A 16262-nucleotide genomic window follows, 5' to 3' on the forward strand; every position below is an offset into this window, starting at 1 on the left:
GACAAGGTTAGCAGCTGAAATGGCTGATTGTTATGAAGTGGTCCATAAAACAAGGATGGACTTCCAGAATCATTTTAAGTCTGAGGGATCGAAATTGGGGCAAAGAGAAATCCTCACGTGGAAAGGAAAAGTTAAATCTCTGTGAAAATCATTAGGATAACTTATCACAGGGTAAATAGGAAACTCTTGAAGGGAACAAGATCTGAGGTTTTCATTGCAATAAAGTAGGCCACATGAAATCAGTGTTAGAGAACTAGGGAAAGCACTGGAAAGTCAGATGCAGGAAAACAAAACAAGCCTGGGTGTTTTGTTGGCATGGCAATAGAAAGCACAGTGGAGGGTGGAAAATTGCATCAGAGTGCACAAGCCGATCAGAGGTTGATAAGGGGGAAGTGCCAGATCTGCTTTAATAATATACCTGCAAAGTTAAAGTTTATTTACCTTGGCCAGGAGTAGCAGATAGACAGTTAACAATATTGAGGGACACAGGATCGTGCCTGTCTATGATGCAGAAGGAGGGAGAAACATGTACTCCTGAAGAACTATGTATACGGGAATTCATGGTGGGACGAAAATTTGCTCAGTTATGTACAGTGAGGCTAGAGTGGGCAGAAAGAGTGGGGAATTTCAGGTGAGAGGTCTGGACAAACTCTCAACTCCAAGAATACAATTTGTGCTTGCAAATGATATAGCTCAATCGCCGTTAAGCGTGCTGCCTACTCCAGTTGAAAAGCCAGTCGAGATGCAGGCAAGTGCAGCAATGCAGGACGTTTATCAATAAATTTTCCCAGATTGTGTCTTAACGCGATCACAGAGTCACAAGCTGAAGCAGGTCAACTCAAAAGGCACGGATAAGCAAGCTGAAATATGATTACAAAATATATTTTTTTTGTCAGGTAAGTGGGACACAGCAGAGGACAAGCGTTAATAATGCAAGTATATTCAGCTCTGCTATGCTACTGATTTACAGCAGAAAGATGAAAAATTAAAGCAGTTGGATCAGAAGACATGTACTTGGAAGGAGAGTGAATGCATCCCCGTGTGATATTACTTTGCGAATGATATGTTAAGGAGGAAATGGAGAGCAACACATATTCAAGCAAGTGAGAAATGGGCAGAATTTATTTTTCCAGTAGGGTACAGAAAAGTGGTGCTGCGAGTGCCGCATGTGCCACAAATTGGAGGGTCCGTAGGCATGATGAAAACGGAGGCTAAAATACAAAGACATTTTTACGGCCTGGATTGCAGGGGAATGCATTTGAATTTTGCCAGACGTGTCATACATTTCAATAGGAAAACCATTGGAAATAATAAAGCCTGCACCTTTAATATCTACCCCAGCGTTCGAGGAATCTTTCTTAAGTGTCTTCATTCATTGTGTAGGTTCCCTACATCCAATAAATGATGGGAATAAGTATTAATTAACAGAAAAACGATGTCTTGACGAGATTTCCAAATGCTGTTCAATCGTGCAATATGAAAGCTAAAAGGATAGTGGACGAATTACGGTTTTTAAAAAAATCTAGATTAAGACTACCATCAGAGATACAATTAGCTCAAGGGTCAAACTTCACGTCCAAACTTTTAAAGGAGTGTATAGATAGCTTGGAAATAAATCGATTCAAATCTACTGTGTACAATCCAAAATCACAGAGTGCACTGGAAAGGTGACGTCAATTATTAAAGACTATATTGAGGTTTTATGGTTCGGAGTAGCCAGATTATTTCCATAAGGGAGTTGCGTCAGTGCTGTTTGCGATCTGAGATGCACCAAAAGAATCCACCAAACTAAGTCCATCTGAAACCAATTTTGGGTATAACGTAAGAGGACCATTAAAATTTATTAAGGAAAACTTAATAAGTCAGATTACAGAGACCACGCATTTGAATGATGTGTCAACTTTTAGAGTTGAACGAAATAATGTTGGGGAGTTGTCGAGACAGTATTTAAAAGTATCACAGCAAATGGTGAAGCAGGAAGTGTATGAGAAATCAAAAAATCACAATTTTGCCGCTGGGAATAATGCAACTATTTAAAATTCGTTAGTCGGTGAAACTTTAAAGTAAGGTTTAAAAGACCTTATCAAATTGAGAGGAAATTGAGTGAGGTTAGTTACTTGATAGGGACTCCAGTCATGAAGGAATCTCACAGAATGTGATGGGAATATGCTCTAACGGTATTTTGGCAGAGAACGAACGCAAGAGGAGAATGTGTTATTGACTACGACACACTGGGAAGAACCAATGTCAGTGAATTCTGCGTTGGGCGTTCCTGAAATAAAATTGGACAATGCAAAAGTTGTCCAAAATTGGTAAAGTTATTCAGTTATCTTCCAGAAAAAAACCGAAAGAGTTATTACTCTTGCATGGGGAGATCTGCTGAAATATACTGGGAATTTATAACCTATTTGTAGATGATGTAAATGTAGGAGATGCTGTTCTGACTCTGTAACATCCTTGCAGGCATAACCCTTGAAAGTTGTACAAGTTCATAAGGAGATGTCACGTATGCACCAAAATGGCATAACCGAAGTGAGTTTCAATGAATAGAGTTCACCCATCATCATGGTGCCAAAGCCAGATAAGACCCAACAGTTATGTGTGGACTATCTCAAAATCAATGTTGTTAGAAAGACTGATGCGTATACATATCTGCACTTGGAGGACTGTGTGGAAAAGATTGGAGGAGCAACTTGCATTTCTTAGTTGGACTTCCTCAAAGGTTACTGGTAGTGAACTTTGCCAGAAAGATCAAAGGCAATTTTGTAACGCCAACTGGCCTGCAGAAATTTAAAGTAATGCCGTTTGTACGAAAAACACTTCAGCCACATTTCAGAGGTTAACTGACAGGGTAATTGCCGAATACGCAACAGATTGGTGTATATTGTGCCTGGTAACTTTCAGTCTCTCGTGAATTGAATATTTACAGCATTTATCGGGCTTTTTTGATCGAATTCGGAAGTCAAACTGGTTTGTAAACCTCGCTGAAAGTGAATCTGCCAAAGCCAAAGTCACCTTCCTGGGAAACGTCGTTGAACACGGACAAATAGCCCCACGGGATGCGAAATCGAAAGTTACAGGGGACGTTTACACATTGTTAACGAAAAGAGCAGTACTCGGTTCCCCGCATTGAGTGGCTTTGACTGAAAGTTTGTGCTGAATGTTAGCAGTGGGACTACTCCCTTCACCGAACTGTTAAAAACAGGCAAGAAATTTCAGTGAACATAAGACTTTCAAAATGTTGTTTTTCTCAGAGCAGAGCCGATGGTGAGGAGACATGATTGACGTGTACGAAATAATGAGGAGCAAGGAATTATAGATTGAAGGAAGCATTTGCTCTTGATCGATCACCAGGGTTTGTAGATTTCAGATAAGATGCAGAAAGCTTTGAATAGACTGGTAGGAAAACTTTATCAGTCAGCAGGTGGTAGACTCTGGAACTCACACTCCATAAAGATCAGTTGGACAGTTAACCCTTCATTCTTCTCTAATTCCACTGGCCAAAGAGTTTCGAAAAATGCTCAAAGCAGAGCATCAACGGGAGCAACAGTTATTCTATCGGTGGCTTCATGAAATGGAAAGGTGCCCATAAGTCACCTGCGCGACTCTTCGGCTTCCCTCCTGTGATGACGCTGGAACACTAAATCTCATGTTCTCGGGGACATTTAATGAAGGCATTCTCGTTGCTGCAGATGAGGAGCTCACACCTTATTTTGGCCTTCGTAAAATCAGTTTTAAAGCGCGATTAAAGTCTGCCCTGCCTGCGAACCAGGTAGGACTCGAACCTACAGTGTCCTGAACCGTAGTCAGGTGCGTTACCCTTTGCGCCACTGGCCCGATGCATAGGCATAGCCTTAAGAGCCGTGATGTTAATACGGACACGGTTAATAGCAGTCATGTTCACCAGTTGAACAAGCAATAAAGATAATCACTGTCACTGCTTCAGTCTCATCGTGATCGCCTCTCAAAGCATCGAATTTTCAAAAAAAAACACATATGTCCTCATGAAGCTTCCATTCACACTCTGTCTGCTCAGTCATTTAATGGAATCACTGCTGAAGTGATGAATTTCGAATCCACTTCTTCAGCATAACTGATGTGAATGTGAGCCTAATCACCACATTGTATATACCAGTTAACTTGCAGAGATTTCGAGTACAGTAACGACTTTTGCGAGTATGCAGGAAAGTGAATACTGTGAACCGAGCAAAAAAATCCCTTCATGGAAATTAATCCAGTGCAAAGTCAAACATATAAGAACGGCAGATGACGTAAACATTCCTCTGCATCACTCTGCACAGATGCTTCTCCAAAAATTGACTCTTTGCAGAATTCTTCTTTGTAATTTAGACTGTCCCAGTTGTAGATATTCTTTGCATCCACAAACAAGTATCCTGCTGAAAACTACTTACTTAAGATTAAAATAGTTGACTATCTATTCGACCACTATCTATTCGACCAGCTGCTGTCCCAAAGTTCCGTGTTCCATGTCAATACAAGTTCTTGCAGGTGAAATTGGAGTTCCCAGCCTGATGTCCCACTGCTTCTTGATGCGTGGGAATTGAAGCCGCTCTCTTTAAGGCGAGAGCATTTAGCCTCGATATTTCACGCGCCTCTGTATCATCAGAGAATGGCATTATGCTCACCGATTACATTTTCGCAGCCACATGCTCGCGCTGAACGCCATTACCATTTCCAATTAGTTTTGGGTGCACTGCAAATCAATTTCTCTGATTCCACGCCCTTGAACTGGGATTATATGACATGCCATTATAGGATTACGTCAATAAGTGAGGAAATTGGTGAAGTAACCGATGTTAAAATACATTGTTATTGAGAAATACATTTCAGCAATACCCTGCAGTATCCCATGACCTTTTGAGGTTTTGTAGATATCTCGCAAACGTAACATCCTACAATCTCAGTGTTGCAATCTCTACAGACTCTCCGGACATAGAAGCTATATATTCAACCGAATCTGAGTTCCCACATCTCAGTCACTGTTTGACAAGTATTCCTTTGTGCGTGTGTTTCTGTTCTGGGCATAACCTCTGCCACGATCCTTATTGCTTTTTGCATCGTGCTTTTCCATGTGGCGCCAGGATCATGAAATGGTTCTTCCTTGGCATTGTCAACACAGCAAGTTCTGCTCGAATCACAGTGACAGCAATCGGCATTTTACCCGTTTTACTCCATGTAATATGTGCTTAGCAAACGCTGAGAAAATCAATCTTTGTTTTACATGAAAATACTCTACGTGGTGATAAGTTTCCTTCTTCAAACACCCGCTATCTCACATCTTTGCGTTTCACATATCATAACCACCCTTTATCGGAGAAATCTCTCCCTCCCGCAAGAACTAATTCGCCTAAACGTCCACCCTCCCATTTCATTGAGGTATGCAATATAATACTCACATTTACACTGTTCATTCTGTACTACTGCGGTCACTGTTTTGGGTGAAAATGCTCAATCTCTTGGTCGGCATCTTCAAGCAATTCAATCCATTTAGATGCAGCTATTCTGTGATTAATCCTCGTGGAGCAGCTTTTACTGACACGGACAGGAGATTACTGGAGCATCGGGCTCAGGATAAGTACACAGCGCAGGATTGAGCAAAAGATGTCTTATTGGAAAAGACAAGTTTCTGTGGCTTTCTCCAGTCATTTATTTCATTTGTTCATTCGGTTCCCCCGAAATATTGCGTGCAGTTCTGCAATTCACATTTCAGGAGTCATGTGATCGCACTGGAAACCGTGCAGAAATTTACCAAGCTGAAAAGTTTAGGTTATGAAGACAGATTGTTTTGACTGGGGTTGTTTTCTTCAGGCAGAGGAAACTGTGCGGATACATGTTTGATATGAATTAAGTAATGAGCGACATGGACAATGCAGACTAAAAGAAACGTTTCCTCTTGACCGATCAACGGGGCGTAGACTGAAGTTAAGAAGTGGAAAGGATTGAGGAGATATGCAGAAAAATCTCATCAGCAAGCGGATGGTTGAATCTGGATTCACTGTCTGAAGGGATGCACAGAGGCGAACCCACATAACCTTCAGAAATTCACGGATCTGAACTTGAGTTGTTCATGCATACAATGCCAAGTGATGAAAATGAACAAAGATAGTCAAGCGATTGCATCTGACGAAAGCATGTACAACGACCTTGAGGGCTGTCATTCTTCACATACGTGGTATTCGTGTAGCTGTCCATGGTGGGCTGGCAGTTACATATTTTTCGCTTCCTTCGCTCTAACCCGGCTTTGATCCTCAGTCCGGGAGTTGGGGTTTGTTTCGATCCTGACAATGACATCAGCAAAAGCAGACCCCCTGCAAGTGGAGTGCTTTTCGTACCTCAGATCAATTAATGACGTCGAGAAATGAGAGACGATGTCCCAGCCACTGAAAGAAGGGGAACGGTGCCTCGGCTGTCTCTGCTCATTCAGACAGTTCTCTCGCCATTCTCCTCTGATTCCACTTCCTAAATGTTTTCCCAAAATTGTCAAAGCTGAGACTTGGCTCTGTGTCTTGTTTCCTTGCCAATCGCAGGTGCCACAGTGAATCTCGGAAAGTTGACAGTTGGAGAGGGCAGTGTGAGCGACGAATTCAGCTTCCCCTCCAGTGATGACTCTGGGATATTGACTCCAACGGTCGCAGGGGCATATAATGAAGGGACTCTTGTCCCTGCAGTTCAAGGTGCAAACCTCATTTCGGCTTCAGAACAGTCAGTTATATGTGCAATAAAGTCAGCGCTGCCCGCAACCCAGGTTGGAATCGAAGCTCCAATCAGCAGACCTGTAGTTAGGCATGTTATCCATGTACCACTGGCCCGTTGTATGTGCTACATTGTGGGGTAAATTAGCTTGTATGTGAATTTGAAGCCTGGCAGTCTTGCTCTTGAACCAAGTCGAAACCTTAACTACAATCTCTGGACCGTAACCAAGCGCATTATCCATTGTGACACTGCGCTTGCGCGTCCTTGAGTTTGGTACTCTGCAGAGTTGTGATCGAAACATGGATATGACCAATTGTACTCATGTTCACAAGTTGAATAACCCAGGAAAGATAACCACGTTACCGATTCGTTCCAATGATCCATTTTTTTGTGCAGTGGGAGGTTTTGTAACGAAAAGACATTCATCCTCATGAAGCTTGCATTAACTTTGTGTCTACTCAGCCATTCAATGGGATCTCCGCTCATCTGATGAATTTCAAATTCACTTTACTGATTTTGTTCCATCACTTTTGATAAACGAATGCCTAATCACAACATCGTATTCAAGCTAATTTTCGAAGTCTGAAAGTATTTTAACGACCTGTGCGAGTTTACAAGAAATTGAATAAAATGAAATGAGCAAAAAAAATTCCTTTCTGCCCAGAGCAGAGTTAGCCATATGAGATAGCTCAGAGAGCGAAAACATTGCCTCCATTTCTCTCAGTGCAGATGTCAATAGAAGCTGCTCCAGATACAGTTGGAACTTCCAGCTTGATATCCCAATACTCCCTACTCGTGTCAATGGAAGCTGCTGCAGTTCAGGTTGGAGCTCCCAGCCTGATGTGACGTAAACCACGTCAACAGAAACAGCTCCACGCAATGTTGGAACTCCCAGTCCCCGGCATTTCAATTCACTCTATACTTTCAGTGAAATACTTCACACTCAATGATTTCATTACTGACTTCATATCCGCTGCCTCATCCTCATCCGCATATCCAGTTTGATCTTCGCTGCTGCACCATACAGTTTCTCGTATTCCAGGCCTGAAACCTGGTACTATATGATATTCCACAGCAGTGGTCACTTCCTTGTATGACGAAATTGGTAAAGTAACCGATGGTAAACTACATTTCTTTTGCAGAAATAAATTCCAGCAATTCCCTGCGCTATTCCCTGACGCTTTCATTTTCTGGAGGACTATATCAATCTTCGCCTTCAACAAACTAAGTGATGAAACATCCATCGGCTCTAGAGATACTGAAGTTAACCATTCAGCCAACCACGAGTTTGCATGTCTCAGTCAGTGTTTGTCAAGTATTCCTGCTGTTCATGTAAACCTGATCCTAACATATCCTCTGCCACTATCTTTACTGCTTTTTGCATCATGCTATTCCATGCGGTGCCAGAATCGTGCAGTGGTTAGCGCTTTGCGTTGTGGCAGCAGAAAGATCATCTGCAATTTGACATCCAGTATTGTCACTTGTTACCGTTTTATGTAGAGTAAGACATGCTTCACAAAAGCAGGAGCGAATCAATCTTTTTTGACATGAAAATATCCGTCGAGGTGATGATTTTGCTCCTTCAAACCCTCGCCCTTTCACATCTCTGCTGTCTATGTATCTTGATTCAAACCTACCAATTCTCGGAGATTTCCCCCCATCACACGATCAGTAAACCTGCTTTAGGTCCCTCCTCCAATTTCACTGAGGCATTTGACAATCAAGTACTCGCATTGACATTGTTCAGTCTGTGCAGCTGCAGTCAATTTTGTTGGGCAAAGATGATCAAATCCCACAATTAGGACCTTAAAACTAGTCGATCCATTTACATACTGCTGTTGTGAGATCAGTGCTTATGTAGCAATTTTCGCTGACATGTTCTGGAGATCACTGGAACATCAGGCTCAGGAAAATGACACAATGCATATTCAGCAAAGGGTGTTTTTTTTTGGAAACGATCAGTTTTTCTGTTTTAATTTCAATCGAGAAGAGGAGATTGTGAGGAAACATGATTGAAATGAGCAAAAGAATGAGAGATAAAGGCATGTTCGGCTGAAAGAAATGTTTCCTCTCGGACAAACGCAAAGTGGTGTAGATTAAATGTACGAGGCAGAAGGTTTTCAGTAGATAAGCAGTAAAATCTTTATCCACCAGTGGTGGTGGATAAATCTGCAACTCATTGTGATGAAATCAACACAACCTTCAGAGGTATTGAATCTGTATTTGTGATGCTAATGCATACAAGGCAAGGGATGGAAAATGGAATGAGGATAGTGAAGCGGTTGTTTCTGCAAAGAACGCGTCCAACACGTTTGAGGGCTGTCACTCTCCGTGCGTCAAACCGCTGTACTGGTCCCTGGTCGTGTCGTGGTTCTGAATTGGCACTTTTACCACTGCAGCCCGGGTTCAATTCCCAGTAAGGGCTGTTTTGTTCAGCATCAAAAGCATGGGCATCAGTGATAGGATTCCTTTCAATGCTTCGAATCAATCAATGTCTCCATGAACATCAGAGTCAATGTTCCAGCCTCTTAAAGGAGGAGAAGGTGCTTCGGCACTCCATGAGCCAACATGAGACTGAGATATTTATTTTGTTTCCTTGCCATTTCGAGGAGCCGCAGCGATTGGGTCCTTGGCTCTGTGAAATTGAAAAGTGCCGATTTGCAGTGTGTGGAACTATTTGGTCTTCCTCACTTGTGATGACGCTGCGACATTGACTGTGATGTTCTCCGGGATGTGTACTGAAAGAGATTCTCGTGTCTGCATATCAGGAGCTCAAACTTCATCTCAGCTTCAGAACAATGAGGAAGATTAGGTTGTGAGTGTAATAAATACCTGCGTTAACCTCGAGCTGGAGAGGAGTGAAAACTACAATGTTCTGATCTTGAGTCAGGCACGTTAGACTTTGCGCCACTTGCCCCAATTGTTCTTCACGCTTTCATGCTTCAGAGTTGTGATGTTAACATGGACAGGAGAAATAGCAGTCATATTCAAAAATTTAACCAGGGAAGAAAATCACCACCACTGCTTCAGTCCAATCCTCCCCACTTCGTGTTTCAGCCCCTTTCATCATGAAAACATATCTGTCATGATGAAACTTCCATTCAGCCTCTTGTCTGTTAAGTCATTGAACGGGATCATCGTTGATCCTGTAAATTTCAACATTAGTTTCCTGCTCTTCCTCCATAAATCAAGATAAACTCGAGCATAATGTCAACATCAAATAGAGTCATAGAGTCAGAGAGATGCACAGCATGGAAACAGACCCTTTGGTCCTACTCGTCTATGCTGACCAGATATCCGAACCCAATCTAGTCCCACCTGCCATCACCCCGTCCATATCCCTCCAAACCCTTTCTATTCGTATATCCATCCAAATGCCTCTTAAATATTGCAATTGTACCAGCCTCCACCACTTCCTCTGGCAGCACATTCCATACACTTATCACACTCTGTGTGAAAACATTGCCAAGTCGGTCTCATGTATATCTTTCCCCTTTCTCTCTAAAACTATGCCCTCTAATTTTGGACTCACAGACCACAGGAAAAAGACTTTTTCTGTTTACCATATCTTTGACGCTCATAACTTTGAAATCCTCTAACAAGTCACGCCTCAGCCTCCGAAGCGCCAGTGAAAACAGCCCCAGACTGTTAAGTCTCTCCCTATATTGCAAATCCTCCAAACTTGGCAAAATCCTCTTTTTTTCTGAACCCTTTCAAGTTTCGTAACTTCTTTCCGATAGGAAGGAGAGCAGATATGCACGCAATATTCCAACAGTGGCCTAACCAATGTCTAGTACAGCCGCAACATGACCTCCCAACTCATGTACTCAATACTCTGACCAATAAAGGCAAGCATACCAAACGCCTTCTTCACTATCCTATCTACCTGCGACTCCACTTTTAAGTTAAATTTCAAATATCAGAATTTTATGAACCTGCACTCCAAGGACTCTTTGTTCAGCAACACTCCCTCAGACATTACCATTAAGTGTGGTAGTCCTGTTATGATTTGCTTTTCCAAAAAGCAGCACCTCACATTTATCTGAATTAAACTCCATCTACCCCTTCTCAGCTGATTGGCCGAACTGGTCAAGATCTTTTTCTAATCTGTGGTAACTCTTTTCGCTGTCCACTACACCTCCTATTAAATGACAAAAAGTAGAGGAACCAGCACTGATCCTTGTAGCACTCCACTGGTCACGGGACTACAGTCTGAAAAACAACCCTCCAGCACCACCCTCTGTCCTCTCCCTTTGAGGTAGTTACATACCGTTAATTTTTGGAAATTTAGTTTGCTTTAATAACTTGTATGGGTTTTCCGGTAATTTAATATCATGACATGAGCTGAAAATTACTTGCTGCAATTTAACCAAATACGCAGTCAGTCTTAGGATAAAAGGCAGAAAAAGAAAATATAACCTACGTTTCTTTCTGCACAGATTCTCCTCCACGAGCTGAATCTTTGCCACATTTTCCCTTATATTTGCGAGATTTCCCTGGGATAGATATTCACTCAATCTACAGACATGGGTCCTGCTAAATACTACTTTAATTCAGATTAAAATAACTGAGTATCCTTTCTCCAACTTGATGTCTCATTGCTCCGTGCTCCTTATCAATACAATCTGCTCCAGGTGCGGTTGGAACGTCCAGCCTGCTGCCACAATGCCCCCTGCTTTATGCCAACAGAAGCTGCTCCATATAAATTGGAGGTCCCAATCTGATATTACAATGCTCCTTTCTCCATGTCAATAGAAGGTACTACAGGTGAGGTTGGAGTCCCAGCCCCGGCATTTCATGCACCTTTATACCGTCACAGCGGGCTCATCCTCATGCCCATTTCCAGTTTGATCTTTGCTGCTGCGCCACTCAGTCTCTCTTAGTTTCGCCCTGGGAACACGAGATTATATGATATTCCGCAACACTGGTTACTTCTGCGGAATAGCACACTTCTCCATTTCATAAATAAATTTTCAAACCAATGCACGTTCAGAGATTTCCCTCCCTTGCATGGTCACTCACCCTCCTTTACATCGCTCCTGCCATTTCACTGAGGCATTCCATAATCTAACGCACACATCGGCACCATTCTGTCTGTGCTGCTGTCACTCTTGATGGGTAAACGTGTCCCATCCCATCATCGGGAACTTGAAACCACTCGATCCATTTCAATCATCATGTCGGAGCCTTTACTGGCATGGACCAGAGATTGCCTGTTAACAATTCGTCTTGATTTCCTGCCACTAAGCCAGTATGGCACCTCACTTGCTACGTTTCCATTAATGTCACAGACGTTTATCTTTTAACCAGTTTGCCATGGTGAAATAAACACACACTTTGTCAACCATACTCGTCTAATTCTTGTGCAAGGTGGCTTTCAGTCTGACGTTAAGCTTACTTGTTTGTGATCTCTATTACCAAGATGCCCTCCTGACGCCATTCCTCCTATTGTGCCTCTCTTGTTTGTCTTGCAAACAGTGCTCTTGAAATCACTTCAAAAATCATTTCGCATTACAATGACACACGACATTGTAGTTGTAAAAAACCCCATTATTCCAACCCTTTTATTTGATCATTATTGAGAGATTAACTGCCATTAGCTCCACTATACCACTAAGTTGTTCGGGGCTCTGTGGCACTCTTCAAGCAGTGTCACTGCATTTTTTGTTCCTTCGCTGAATTTTTACAGCCGCGTTTGATGTTCATTTTAAAGCATCATTCCTCAGAACTACAATTTGTCATTCGACCAAAATCGCCAGCCTTTTCATTTAAAGTCTCCTCCATTGATATAAAAGGGGCAAAAAATGAGAGTTTCAGCAGCAGATGAACTGAGATTCAGCGGAGTTATTATTTGTCAGCGTGTGGGGCACATGTGATCGAGGTAATGATAAGATCCAACAGCTTTCATGCTAACATTTATTTTGTGTTAGCTACACAAAATGCCAGCATCATTCCATTTCATTTAACAATCTGTCTTTTTGTTTTTGGCTTGTCTTTTTCTCCTATAGTTATCTCTGGATGACAGTAACTCTCTCTGACGTTCAACATTTTTGCCTTTCTTCTCCCCAAAATCGGATTATCTCATTGGTTCGATGTTGGCAGAATAATAAATTCGAAATCGATTGGCTTTTATTTTACTGAGACGTAATTGAAACTCGTTGGTTAAATTTGAATTGTCGTCAAAATAGCAACCTTCTCAGGTACCTATTTCACAGGCAAATGTTATATATTTTCAATATTCCAGTAAACCCTGACACTGCTCTCATAAGCTTACAGTGCAGAACAACATTCCACCTCTCTTAAAGGTGCAGTGTACACTTTCATCTACATAACAATCTGGAATTCCACATAAGGCTGTCACTGGCCCACTACACACAAAACCAGAAATAAAGACGTCAAATAAAGGATAGTTATAAGTGAGTGAGGGAGCAGTAAAATGTGGAGAAAGTGAGGACTGCAGATGCAGGAGATCAGAGCTGAAAATGTGTTGCTGGAAAAGCGCAGCAGTTCAGGCAGCATCCAAGGTGCAGGAGAATCGAATTTTCGGACATGGGCCATTCCTGAAGAAGGGCTCCTGCCCGAAACGTCGTTTCTCCTGCTCCTTGGATGCTGCCTGACCGGCTGCGCTTTTCCAGCAACACATTTTCAGCAGTAAAATGTGCCATGTCACAGTCAAAATGAAACTGGGGATAGAGAAAGATACTGTACTTGCCAGCACACAGAAAGTAGTCCAGTATTTTGCAGGAAACTACATCATAGGCATGAGAATGAATTGATCTATTTTTTTTTAGATAACATGGTGATGTGGTAGAACTACATATTAACGCCAAGAGCAGTAGCCTTTATTGTTTAATGAATTACAACCCTACTTCAGATACTTTCATTCAGTGTGAAATCCACATCTGTCAGTGGGGGAGTAAGGAACGTTCGAATACAAGAGAAGAATTAGAGGAGTGGGAAGAGCACAGAGGAATGTTAGGCTGGAAGCAGTGGTGGATTAATGGGGTGTAAGACCATGGATGGATTTGAAAGCAAATCTGAGAATTACAAATTCAGTGGAGAGGCATCCAGGGAACCAATGCAGATCAGTGAGTTTTATTTAGTCAGAACAGAAGGGAAGTCAAGGAGGAAATGACAGGCAGTTAGCCTAACATCTGTTACATGAAAGCTTCTCAATTTTTTTATTATATTTGTTGAGTAAGGCACTTAGAGAAAGAAAATCAAGGGTATGATGCAAATTCAAGATACTTTGTGAATGGGTAGTTAGATTTAAACAGATTATTGAAGTTATTTGTGGAGCTATCGTGTGCTATGGATAAACTGCCATGTCCTGATCCATTCGTGAGCCTGTCAAACTTCTCTTGAAGGCTCCCTCCATCCTCCTCACAATGTACATTCCGATCCAGTTGGTGTCATCAACAAGTTTGGAAAAATTACAAGAGGTTCAAATGTCCAAATCATGTATAATATTTGGGAACAATTTGGTTCAAGCATTGGATCATAGTATCCTTGCAATGCAGTCGTTGCAATGAGGCCCCACTCTCTCCCTATAATGCTGCATGTCGCATGCCCAATCCACCTAGCCTGTACATTCCTGGATATAATGGGCAATTCACCTGAACCGTGAATGTTTGTACTGTGTGCAGAAACAGCAGCATCCGCAGGAATCCCACGCAGACACTGAGAATATGTACACTTCATGTAGGCAATCGTGTGAGGCTGGAATTGAACCCCGGTCTCCAGCACTGTGAGGCAGCAGTGCTGTCACTGATCCTTGTGGTACTCCACCAGTAACAGAACACCAACCTGAGAAAAGTGCGCTTATTCTACTCTATGCTTTCCAGCTGGTAAAAAAATCCTTAATGAATGCTGGTACGGTTTCAACAACCACATTGTATTTCGTGATGTTGTGTGGAACCTGATAAAACGCCTCCTGAACAAGCACATTAGTGGGGTTCCAACGTGAATTCCACTCCACAGGAGACTTTGCAGAGATCACATAACTTGAAAGATGACTCCCAGCGCATCCACATTCTCTCATTGTCTTCCTCTTTCTTCAAAATTCTAGGATAAAGCCTGTCTGGTCTATTTGACTCAAAGTTTAGTCCAGTTAACTTTTGAAGTACGACCTCTTTACTGTTCTTATTTGTTTTGCCCCTTGTTTCATATTTTGGGACATTTAATCTCCTGATGAAGAGCTTCTGATTGAATGTTGACTGACGGCCTGTGTTTTTCCAGTACCACATTCTTCGACACTGATTGCAAGCATTTGCGATCCTCACTTGCTCCTTTTCCACAATCCTGACATTTACAAAGTTTCTCACTGTGTTGATTCGCTTTGCGTCTTGCCAGGCAGATGATCAGCTGAAGCCTCGCTCACACACACGTGTTCTGTTTCTCCCGACTTTCAACGAAGTTTGTACCTTTCTATTCAGAACTCCATATTATTCAGGTTAGGATAAATGATGTGGCTCCGTCAGACTCTGCTGTGATCTTTGATTCAAATTTGCTGATTGCAAATCAATCCTTCTAATACCATGTAAAATTGATTTGAAGCATATAATTGAGAGAGAACCCATTCATACATGCTCGGTCAAATGCCTAAACAACTCTTTATGTGGCTCAGTGTCAAGTGTTGCCTTTTCACATTCCTGAGAATCATCTTGTACATTTTGATAGATGGAAGACGGGATAGAATTACAATCTGATGCTGTTGATTTGGATATCCATTGCAATTCCTTCATCATTTCCAGGTGTTTAACCTGTAACTCCTCACCTGCTAGTGATCTGGGACCACGTGCACTACTGGACTGCAGCAGTTCAGGAAGATCATTCATCGATTTCTACATCGGCAATTGGAGATTGACAATATCTGCCAGTCTAGCTCATGAAAGCGCTGGAAAGTGGGGTGAACTAATCTGCTCAGGGAACGAGCATGGGCACGATGTGCCAAATTATCTTGTGTTGTAATCATTCGGTAATTGTGACTAAAATTAAAGAAAAAAAGACTCACACCGGAGTCCATGGATCTGTTTCTGTATCCACCACTCAGAAAGAAAGCAGCTAATCGTTGGGGCATCTGTTCTTCAGGACTCAGTGCTGCGAGAAACACCTGCAAGAAAATAATAGCAAACTACTGCAGCAGCTGAAATATATAAAAAAAAACAGGATATGCAGGAATAAATTAGCTGGTCGGTTTGTATGTGCAGGGAAAGAAAGTAGATGAATGTTTTATCGTGTGCAGTCAGACATCAGGAAATAAAAATGAAAGAGATTTTCTTGATCCTTATGATCTGAGAATCAGAAAAAGAATGGAGTTGAGCTGTGACAGTCACAGGCTCTAGGGATAGCAATTGGTATAAAACTCATAATGACACAGTCGGCAAGAGTTATGGTAAAATAACAAAAAGGGGTATATAAAATTCATCACTATCAATCCAGTTGAGAAATTCTGAAGACACAAATATACCTTGCTGAAAATGTGTTGCTGCAAAAGCGCAGCAGGTCAGGCAGCATCCAAGGGGCATGAGAATCGACGTTTCCGGCAT

The 16262-nt window shown here is 42.0% G+C and overlaps 1 non-coding gene across 1 annotated transcript; it reads right to left on the reverse strand.

Moving 5' to 3' along the window:
• Window positions 1-3764: 3764 nt before the first annotated feature.
• Window positions 3765-3837, reverse strand: trnar-acg (transfer RNA arginine (anticodon ACG)). Its single transcript has one exon. It is a non-coding gene; the product is annotated as a tRNA-Arg (tRNA).
• Window positions 3838-16262: the final 12425 nt, after the last annotated feature.

Source organism: Chiloscyllium plagiosum, unplaced genomic scaffold, assembly GCF_037043375.1.
Source record: "Chiloscyllium plagiosum isolate Xiang-an unplaced genomic scaffold, Cpla_swu_hap1 HiC_scaffold_40, whole genome shotgun sequence".
In the NCBI taxonomy this organism is placed as follows: Eukaryota; Metazoa; Chordata; class Chondrichthyes; order Orectolobiformes; family Hemiscylliidae; genus Chiloscyllium; species Chiloscyllium plagiosum.